Source organism: Diabrotica undecimpunctata, chromosome 5, assembly GCF_040954645.1.
Source record: "Diabrotica undecimpunctata isolate CICGRU chromosome 5, icDiaUnde3, whole genome shotgun sequence".
Lineage (NCBI taxonomy): Eukaryota > Metazoa > Arthropoda > Insecta > Coleoptera > Chrysomelidae > Diabrotica > Diabrotica undecimpunctata.
In genome coordinates, this window is record NC_092807.1 from 77,944,530 (window position 1) to 77,956,717 (window position 12,188).

Here is a 12,188-nt window from a genome sequence, read left to right on the forward strand (position 1 = left end):
TGATGTTTAGATTTCCAATTCGGAAATCGTACTTAAAATACGAAACATTAATAAATTTTATTTACATAAAACGATTTCCGAAGTGGAAATCAAAATGTTAAATTAAACTTATTGAAAAGAAAAATTGTGGCAAATTTAAAATAAAAAACAGTAAGCTGCCATTTAAATCAATTCGCCCAAATTTGATTAGCTTAGAATGTTGTTAAAATGCTAAAAAGACAACAGGTCAAATAAAACCAATAAGTTTTGCAATGTTGAACTTCTCCTCTTTTCTTAGTTCCACTAATGCTATTTCGACGATATAATGGGCTGACCTAATATACCTCTCTCTTTTTAAATAGGTGTTTCTCACTCCATCTCACGTAAGATACATACCGACCATAAAGTTTTACCTACACTGTATATATATATATATATATATATATATATATATATCTTCTTTTTCCTATGCCGTCCCCATTAACGGAGGTTGGCGACCACATTTTTAAAAGCTTCTCTGTCTTTTGCAACATGGAATAATTCGTCTACAGTCATGTTTGTCCAGTCTCGAATATTTCGCAGCCATGACTTCCTCTTTCTACCTATTCCCTTTTTGCCATCGACTCTACCCTGCATGATGACCTGCAGAAGACTATATTTATTATTTCTTAGTATGTGTCCAAGGTATGCAGTCTTGCGTACTTTTATCGTTCTCAACAATTTTTTGTCTCGACCCATCCTTCTCAGCACTTCCTCATTGGTGACCCTGGCAGTCCATGGGATTCTCAACATTCTCCGGTAGATCCAAAGTTCAAAGGCTTCAATCTTTTTAACTATTTGCGCTTTTAGTGTCCATGTTTCTACCCCGTACAATAGTTGCGACCAGACGTAACATTCAACAAACCTCAGTCTCAGCGCAGTATTTAGATTTTTGTCACAGAACAATTGTTTGAATTTTAAGAACGCTGCCCTTGCCATTTCTATTCGTACCCGGATCTCTTGGTCTGGATCTAATTCTGTGTTGATGTAAGCTCCCAGATATTTATATTTTGTCACTCTCTCTATTTGCTGTCCACCAAGAGTTAGTTGTTCATTATTTATTGGACTCCTTGATACTATCATAAATTTGGTCTTATCTGTGTTGATGTCAAGTCCCATTTTAATGCATTCACTATTTATTGCATCTAGTAAAGTTTGTAGTTCTTCTATACTCTCAGCCATAATTACCGTGTCATCTGCAAATCTCATGGTGTTTATGATTTCTCCACCAATTCTTATTCCCTCTTTTCTTTCCCATAAGGCTTTTCTGAATATGACCTGTGAGTACACGTTGAAAAGCGTCGGAGACAAGACGCATCCTTGCCTAACCCCTCTCGCAATCGGTATATTATTTGTTTCTATATCGTTCACCTTTACTACTGCTTTCTGGTTCCAGTATATAGCCTTAATAAACTCAATGTCTTTTTTGTCTAAATTGATGTTTTTTAATTCATCTATTAACTTCATATGCTGCACTCGGTCAAAGGCCTTCCTAAAGTCTATGAAGCATACATATGCACTCTTGTTATATTCCCGACATTTCTGCAAGAGTACCGTCAACGCAAATAATGCCTCTCTTGTACCCATGCCCCCTCTGAAGCCAAACTGAGTTTCATCTATCTGCTCCTCACATTTCTTATAAATTCGGTTTTGAACAATTTTCAAGAGAATCTTTAAAGGCTGGCACATTAGGCTTATCAATCTATAGTCATTACAAGATTTGGGATTGTTGTTTTTTGGTAGAGGTAAAAATATCAATTTAAGCCATTCTTCCGGGATGTTGCCCTCTACATATATGTGGTTGAGAATTCGGGTGAGTCTCTTTATATTACCGTCATCTAAGGCTTTTTAACAGTTCAACTGGAATTTGATCAGGACCCGGTGCTTTTCCTTGTTTTGCATTCTGTAGGGCATTCTTTACTTCTGAGGGTAAAATTTGTAGGTATTGTTTTTCTTCACCTATATCTTGTTCATTTTCTCTCTCGTCATGGAACAGATGGATTATATATTGTTCCCATACTTCCTTTATTTTGCTCTCTTCAGTAAGTATTTCTCCATTATTATCTCTTGTTATGAGTGTTCTTCTTTGTCTGGTGTTGCCTGTAAGTTCTTTCATTTTTTTATGTAAGTTTGAGGTGTCATGTTTGTTGCTGAGTTCTTCTAATTCCTGGCATTCTTTGTTCATCCATTCCTCCTTAGCCTTTCTGATTTCATATTTGATTTTATTCTTGATGGTTTTATATTTATTTTCATCTTTATTTTTGTATTTTCTTTTTTCAGTTATTAGCTCAACTATTTCCGGTGTCATCCAGTCTTTTTTAGTGGTTTTCTCTTCTTCGCCTAGGACCTCCTTTCCCGCTTTTAGTATGGCTTTTCTCATATCTGCCCATTCAACGCTTCCTTCAGTTAATTTATTTATCTCTGCGTTTAGTTACTGTTGGCAGTTGTCGTCTTTTAGGTTTTTGATGTTAATTTTGGTGGTTTTAACTTTTTTCTCCGGTTTCCTGAGTTTAATGTTGACGTTTGCTAGTAATAGATTATGATCCGTATCTGAATCTGCGCTTGGATAGGTTTTTGCACTTTGTACTCCATTACGAAACCTTTTGTTAATCGTTATAAAATCTATTTGGTTTCTGATTATATTGTTGGTGTTATCATTTGGAGAAGTCCACGTGTATAATCTTCGTAAGGGTAGGTCGTAGTATGTATTTGTTATGACTAATTCTTTCTCCTGGCAGTACTGGACTAGTCTGTCTCCTTTTTCGTTTTTTTTTACCTATTCCAAAATTTCCTACTATATTTCCAGTTTTTCCTCGACCGACTTTACCATTAAAGTCGCCCATAATTATTTTTACCTCCTGCTTCTTTATGTTTTTTGTTAACAGTTCTAAGTCCGCGTAGAATTTTTCGACCTCAGCATCATTGCTATCAGATGTTGGAGCATACACTTGGATTAGATTTATGTTTAGAGGTTTGGCTTTCAGCTGAAGTAGCATCATACGTTCGTTAAAGGGAATGAAATTTGTCACAAACTCTTTTAAGTTATTGTTGATAATAATACCAACACCATGGCTGTGTTCTCCAGTGCTTTTGCCTGAGTAGAAAATAGTATTATTATCCTTGGTGTAGTTTCCAGACTTTGGCCATCGGACTTCTGAAAGGCCCAATACTTGTATGTCTAATCTCTCCATTTCTAGCATGACTGTTGTTAATTTTCCTGCTTCATAAAGTGTTCTTATATTCCACGTTGCTATGCGTTTTAAATCGCTTACACTAAATTTGTTTCTCCACCCGGGGATTCTTCGCACCCCTGTCCCATTAAAGGGACGCCGGGCACTCGGGGCCACTGTTTGATTTACGTCCATTTGTGGTTGTTCTTGAGAATCCTTAGGGATCTTTAATGCAGTGGTTTCTCCTTGCCTTCTGCATCCTTATGCCCTTGATCTTGGTTCATCCGCCTTTGAGATCGATTTCTCAATCTCAGGACAAAAGAGTGCCCTTCCACTTACCAACTCATCCGCCCGAAGCCGTTGGTCAGTAAGTGGGGGTTTGATTATACCGGCAAACATTCGGTGACGATATATATATATATATATATATATATATATATATATATATATATATATATATATACCGGCAAAATTAACGGAACACCTTAAAAATGGGACATGTTAGATGTCTTGTTGCTAGACAGGTCAATGTCATTTTATACGGGGTGTAACAATCATACTGTTTTTTCCTTAAAGTTCGGAACACCCTGGAGAATATTCTAGCATATATAAAATATTGAAATTAAAACTCAATTATAGCCTCAGGCTTTCTTAACATTTTCTTTTTTGATTTATTTGCTTGTGTTTGATAATAAAAAATGTAGGTACGTTAACAACTAGCCATGTTTTTTATCAATAAATCCTCATTTTCGGCTTAGTTTAATAAACAAGCCTAAAATAGGCTATGAGAAGTTAACAATTTAATACACACACCGGCAAATATAAAGGAACAAGTTAATAATGCAATATTTCTTTATATTATCTACATAGCTTTGAATGCTCCTTGTCACAAGAAAGTCTTAAATGTCAAAATGTCAAATTAATTTGTTTATTTGTATTGTGTTTTACATTTTACAGTCGTTCTGTCTGTTGATAACAACTACAAACTTGTATTTAATTGATAAGTTAATTTGTTTGAGGTTGTTGGATGTGATTTTTCTTTTGATTTATTCTAATCAGTATAAATTTCAAAATTCGTAAAGAATATTTAAAGTGCGTTTCATTATAGCAATTTTGAAATCTACTCAGATAATTTACGCTGAAACTTATATCGGGCCTTGTTGCCGAACTTATGTATAATAGTGCACCAATTAAATTTCTATATTTAATATTTCTTTCACAATGATCAGATTTATCAATTTTTAAATTTACTTCCATAGGTGTATTTTACAGTTTACCTTTTTCTAAATTATATTTTTTACTTAATGATTCAATATATTTAATTTGATCCAATCTCATTTCATGTTTTCTAGAATCATAATCAACAGTAATACCAAGATATTCTTTAATTTCACCAATATCTTTCATTTTAAATTTTTCTGATAATAAAATTTTAATCCTTTTAATTTCATTTAAATTTCTACCACAAATCAATAAATCATCAACATAAATTAATAAGTAAATAATATCATTTCCATTTTTATAAACATACAAACAAGGATCAATATTACTTCTTTCAAAACCTAAATTTATCAAAAATTTATCTAGGCACTCATACCATGCCCTTGAACTTTCTTTTAAACCATATAAAGCTTTAACTAATTTACAAACTTTACTTGATCCATCTTCATAACCCTTAGGTTGTTTAATATAAACTTCAGAAATTAATTTACCATTTAAAAAGGCTGTTTCAACATCCATTTTTCAATTACCAGGCCCATTTGACAACAATATGACAATAAAATCTTTAATGTTTGCATTTTAGCCACAGATGAATAAATATCATCAATTTCGTCAGTTTGTTGAAAACCTCTCACAACCAATCTAGCTTTATAAGTATTATCTGACTTTTTAGTATAAACCCATTTAACATCCAGAATATTTTTGTTTGTATCATTTTTAACCAATTTCCAAGTTTTATTTTTATTTAAACTATCAATTTCTTTGTTCATAACTGTTTTCCAATACTTACTCTCATTAGAATTGATCGCCTCCTCAAATGTATGTGGTATATCAGTTCTACACATATTTACAAAAATACTACTATTATATACATAATAATCATCAAATTTCTTTGGAGGATTTTTGGCTCTGTGAGATCTAGGTAACTCAGATTCATTTTTATTCACACTATCATCCATACTTTCATTTGTACTTTCAAAAGTTTCATCTATTGAGTCATTTTCAGAGCTTTCATCAATTTTATCAGGGTAACATTCTTCATTATTATCACTATCTGATTCGTTAAAATCTAAACCTATACACTTAACGTTTTCTTCAACAATATCCACGTGTCTAGCAACAACGACTCTGCCATTTAATAATACACGATAACCAACATTACTATAACCAATTAAAATTCCCATATCAGCTTTCTTATCCCATTTAGAGATTCTCTTCTGTTCTGGTCTTCGTACAAAAACTTTACTCCCATACAAACGCAAATTAGAAACATCAGGTTTCTGTCCAAAAAATATTTCATATGGAGTTTTCTTTTCAATTGTATCAGATAAATTAAGATTTTTCAAATAAACCGCAGCACAAACTATTTCAGGCCAATATTTTTTATCAACATCTGCTTCAGCCAACAAACATCTTGACATATCCATTATAGTTCGATTCAACCGTTCTGCAGTTCCATTCAATTCATGTACGTATGTAGGACAATTATCAATTACTATACCCCTTTCTTTTGCAAATCTGTAGACTTTACCGTTCAAATATTCTTTCCCATTATCACATCTTAAAATCCTTATTTTCTTTCCAGTCGAATTTTCACTTTCATTCGTATATTCACTCAAACAATCACATACTTCTGCTTTTGATTTTATAACATATACTTTAGAACTCTTACTATAATCATCAATGAAAGAATTAAATATAATTTTCACCTTTAAACCCAGTAGTTCGAAAAGGCCCACAAACATCAGTATGTATAATCTCTAAAATATCTTTAGCTTTTGTTCTACTGTTTACAAACGGAATATTATGCATTTTACTTTCAATACAAATCTTACATTTCATAAATTCAGATTCAAACTCTTTAGGAATTCCATTCAACAGCTGATCTTTAGATAAAATATTCAAATATTTAAAATTTACATGACCTAATAAACGATGCCATTTTTCCTTTTGATTCATATTATTCATATCTTTGTTTGCAACATTTACATGTACTTCAACTGATTTTAATTTACTTTTTATAACATATAAGCCATTATTTTTTAAAGCAACTGCTGTTATATTACCAAATTTATCAAAAACTTTTGAAATATTACCTTGAGAAATAATCTTATTATTTTCTGTTATTTTGCTATAACTTATCAAATTTGATTTCATATCTTTAACATAAAAAACATTTTGCACATCTACTAAATTTTTTTTACCAAAATCATCAAAGTAACTTTTACAATTTTAGTAGCTTTTACAACCCTATTATCTCCTAAATAAACATTAATGGGATCTTTAAGTAATTTACATTTATCAAACAATTTTTCATCATTAATAATGTGATCTGTACAACCACTATCTAAAAGCCATTTTATTTCAATACAATTATTTACATTACCTATTTCAGTATTTTGCGCATTAACTGGCATATCCTGAGCAAGAGCAACCATGGTAATGGTACAATGAGTATATTCTTTATCTCTATGGTACAATGTCGATAATTGCTCGTCATCCCACACCTACGTCACAGCCGCGTGTTGAGGTGACAGACAAATTTGGACGATGGAACTATCCTATGTAGTCAACCGTTCTTGGGGTTTATCCACAGCATCTACATTATAAAAACATGCCAATACTCAATAACGGTTGACTACATAGGATAGTTCCATCGCCCAAATTTGGACACGTAGGTGTGGGGACAACGAGCAATTATCGACCTTATTGTTACTATTTACTTTTATGGAAGATGAGCCTAATTTGAGATTAAAAAGTTTAAAACGAAAAATTTACGTTTTGTTTTTGTAAATAGATGGCAGATAATCAGATTTTTAACGTTACCTAAGACATTCAAACTTATAAATTCTTAATGATCTGTTTTACATGGCAAATAAAATTTATTGAAGTTATACTTCTATACGCGCGCTCCACGTTGGAAATTTGTATGGGAGTGAATCTGTGAAATCATTACATATGTAAGATAATGCGTAAGAGAGAGACAGAAGATATATTTTCTCTCTCTTCCTCTCTCGAATATAAAAATGTTCCTTTTGTATATATAATTTAGTATTATATATATTATATAAAGATATATATACATATAATATTATACATAGTAATAATATTTCATTGTGTTTAATACATTTATTTAAACATACTTTTTAACAAAGTCTCCAAGAATCTATTTTCTAACAAACGTTCACAAGTAGTGACAACGGACCGTGGAAGTGATGACGTAGATTTTCTTGACATATGTCAGTTTCACTTTCCAAACAAACCTTGTTTAGTGTGGATAATTTGTATTTTTCGTTATTTTTTCATTTTTTTTACAGAATCTTTCTGCTTTTTGCAATATCTAAGTATTCTAATAGTTACTACAACAATTTTACAAGGTTGTGTAAATAATAAAGCATGTTGTTTAATAAAAATAGCAATAAAATACATTTATCAATAAAGTAAGGTTAGAATGTCTTTAATTTAAAATTTTAAACTATATTTCATAGAAATAGAACACTGAATTATGATGGTATTATCGTAAAAAACACTATACTTACAAGAAAAAGCAGCAGAGGAAGCAAAATGTTAGCTTTATAGAAATTAAAAAGTCTTGAGATTGGACATTTCAACTTTTGTTTGGAAAGTAATTGACAGTTGTGACGTCACACTTCCACTGTCCACTGACAAAGAGTCTCCATACATTGTGCCTAGAGCCCCGTGACCGTAATCATAACCTACTGATATGACATCTTTCCCCTTACATTTGATAGTCCTTAAAACGCACTGGAGCCCTTTTGAGTCTAGCGCTAGTTCTATTTTCAGCATTCATCTGGGAGGTTGAAGGTTCCTCTACTCCACAACTCTGATTCCCAGATGAGGAGTTTAATGATCTATCATTATGTGCAAAATCAATATCCTTCTTAATTTCCGCTTTAACTAGGGAAGGCCTCAAGTGATAACTGTTTCGCCTGACCACTTCCCCATTTTCTTTCTGCACTAAATAAGATCTGGGTGCCTCATCTACTTTTTCCAGAATTTTACCTGGTCTCCATTCTCTACCCTCTCTGACACCTACATTCTCTCCTGGCACTATTTCTCTTCTTACCTTGTGTTTCTATCATAATAATTTTTATATTCGTTTCTTTTTGCCTCTAGTTTCTCCCACTCTCCCTTTAGATTTATGTCCTTGTGCTTTTTATTTGATGGTAGCTTCGATCTAAGAACTCTGTTAGTCACTAATTGGGCCGGTGTTTTATCTGTTCCATTTATTGGAGTATTGCGATACTCCAGGAGCGCCATATCGTCACACTTTCTAAGCATGTTTTTTGCAATTTGAACGGCTCGTTCTGCCTGTCCATTAGACCGTGGATAGCGGGGACTGGACGATACAAACCGAAAATCCCAGTCTTTAGCAAATTGCTGACAATGCCACGAATTATAAGGCATGTTATCTGACTTCATAGGGTATTCCGTGTGTTGAAAAAATTTTCTTTAACTCCTTGATGACCACCTGAGAAGTTTTTGAATTAATTTTCACTATATCGAGCCATTTAGAAAAATAATCGATCAGAACTAGATGTGACTGTCCACCATAATCTAATATATCACTTGCTACCTTTTCAAAAGGTGCTTGAGGCAACTCTCTAAGTAATAGTGGTTCTTTAGCATTATGACTTTTAAATATCTCACACTTGCTACAATTTCTTACCCAGTCTTCTATACTTTTGTTCATTTGTGGCCAATGTAATATCTGTCATGTAATGACTCGAATGCAATAATCTTAGCATGCTCTCTCTCAATATTTTTGGGACTATAACTCTGTCTTTGTAAAATATTAGTCCATCAAGTAAATATAGTTCATTTCTTATATAATAATAATACCTAATTGAATCGCTTACTCTTGACAAGGTTTTGGGCCACCCTTGTATACAATATTTCTTTACTAGTTTCAGATCCTCATCAGCATCCACTTCAGTTCTAAATTGTTCTTTCTAAATTGTAAAAAAGTTGTTGTAAATGGCTTCCTTGGGCCTGGTGTCCCTCACATAATCTCTTTATGTCTGGCTCAATGTTTAATAACAACCTCAAATCCCCTCTTTCTATTATGTCGAGCCTATTTCTTTGTCTGTTTTTCAATATACACACAGAACTAAAACCTTTCTCCACTAGATATGTTGTGGGGAATGCCAATAATAATAATTTGATTGCATTCCACAAGATTGGATACACTTCTTTTATCCGCGGCCAAAATCTTTCGTACCCACACTCCCGAAACAAACTTTCAATTTCAATATCTTGTCTCAAATCAATCAAGTTTTCTGGAAGAGAAGGACATACCGTTGAAACTTCTACGCTGAAAGGATTGATAAACCAAGTTGGCACTTTCAGACTAGTCAAATCTTGGAATCGGGACTGCAGATCTTCTTTCAGTGTTTGAAGGTGGAGGCAGTATGTTTGAAGATCGTCAGAATCACCACAAGAAGATTTCAAGTTGGGGAATTTGGTCAGATCTCTTCTCTGCATATTTTCTTGAAAAATAGATAGTTTGTCAATTAATGCTCCGACTACTCCCTTCGCTTTGGCCATATTTATGTTCTTCCCCTGTAGTTGCAGGTTCATTTCATTTAATTTTTGAAAAACATCTGATAAATAAGCGATGTCATTTCGCTTCTCTAGTAGTTATGTACTCAGTGTGGGGTCAGTAGTATTAAGAAATTCAATAACAGTATCGATGAGACTGAAGAACCGTTAAGCAATTGCCTTTAGAAAGCCAGCGGACTTCCGTATGTAGTAGTAATGTATTAAATATCACATCATTTTCTTCACAAAGTGTACGAAATATTCGATCATTCTTTGGTTTTGCTTTAATTTTATTTACCGCATCTATGACAAGTCGAAGAGAATCGTGTAACCTCCCACTCAAATTCTTGGCAGCCAAATGCTCTCTGTGAATGACGCAGTGAACACACAAAATTCCAGGTACTGCTTGTTTCAGATGTGCAATAAATCACCGATGGCGTCCTGTCATTGCTGCTGCATCGTCAGTAGCACAGGTGATCATATTTAATAAGGGAACGACCTCTTAACGACCTCAAATATGAAAGATCCTTTTGTATCAGTAATCAGACTTCTAACAAACAGCATTTCCTCGGCCATTTCTCCATTGTCGTCAATGAATCGGACATATGACAGCAGCAAAGCTGTGCTCTCAGGGTACTCTCGTCAAGTTGCACAGTAAATTCTCTGCTTTTCAATTTGTTGCAGAGAACATCTTCACCGTCCTCTTCAAGTGATCCATAAGTCGAGACGGCTTCACGGCTTCGTTTGACAAAGATTTTGCACAAATGAGACACAATGGTAGATTCTTATTTCCTGACAATTCAATGAATCCATATTTCAAATTCTCCGTTGAGTACTGCCGGCACTTCTTTTTTAGGTAATTATTAGGTAAATTAGGTATTATTAGGTAAATAAAACAAAAGAGTAATTAATTACACCTTATTGAGAAGGCAAAGAATAAAAACACTATCTCGCAATTCTCAATAAATAATTATATTGCCACGCGTCGACGTCTCTGTCCGAATTCTAACATTGTGACTAATAATGATTCTAATATTGTGACGCCTCGTGTTCGATAAGATAAGTGGTTATGTCCGAATTGAAAGACAGACTTAACAGTTTCACAAATAAATCACAGTATCTTTATTAAAATAACAATTTACTGAACACAATGACTGTCAGTTGAAACAAAACAACTTTATATACCACACTACAAAACTAGGGAACGAAAGAGTCCACATTTGAAGTGATGACAACCGACAAACGTACTTCTCATCATTCTTATTCCACTTCTCTCTCTTTCTCCTTTGTGCGGATGATCGAACAATACGAAAGCTCGATCAAAGGAGAATGCAGAATTCGTTATAATGTATAATTATAACGATAATGTATAGATTAAATTGTATTATGATTCATAGCTCTCTGTTACTAGACGAGATGTTTGTGTTATTATTACCTGCATTGGTATACATATATTTACTTTTTATTATCCTATGGATATCCGATCGAAAGTATTGTATTTTTGTTCTCTTTTTTTATTTTTCTCCATTACCCATTTCTCGTTTTCCGGATGCTAAACGCCCCCTTATGGCCCCCTTTTCTCTGTCGCCCCCCATATCGCCCCCTTCGCTCTATCGGCTCCCTGAATATCTCAAACCGCCCCCCGGGGGCGATCGCCCCCAGGTTGGGAATCACTGTTATAGATTAAATAAGAATATAAAAATAAAAACTCAAATTAGACCGAAAAAATGTGAGTTAATATATGACAGAAGATGAATTTCAATTCATGCTTCAAGTTAAAATTTTTGCTTAAGTCGTCATAGTAGGTGACTTAAGCTTAAGCAAAAATATTTGTACTTAAGTAAATATTTTGAGATGATGGAACGAAACTCAACGGACTTAAGTGAAAATTATTTCTCAAGATCAAATTTTCACTTAAATCTCGTTGGTGGAACTGGGCGTAACACTTTCAACGCAATATTGTATTTTGTTTGGGTTAAATTTCACATTTAGTTCTCTAGCCCTATCTAACACCTTATTTAGTGTATTATTATGCTCTTCTATTGACTCACCACAAATTAATAGATAATCGAAGTAGACTATACAACCTGGAATATCTGCAAAATTTTCAGAATTTAATTTCTGGAAGTATTCAGGTGCTATGTTAAGACCAAATGGCAGGCGACAAAATTTATATGTGCCAAATATAGTGCCAAAAGCACATAAATTACTGGATTG

General features: G+C 33.4%; 1 protein-coding gene across 1 annotated transcript in view; it reads left to right on the plus strand.

Moving 5' to 3' along the window:
* LOC140441409 (sorting nexin-13-like) overlaps positions 1–12,188 on the plus strand; it is a 1,016,720-nt gene that overhangs the window by 865,295 nt on the left and 139,237 nt on the right. The gene's annotated exons all lie outside the window — the stretch shown is intronic.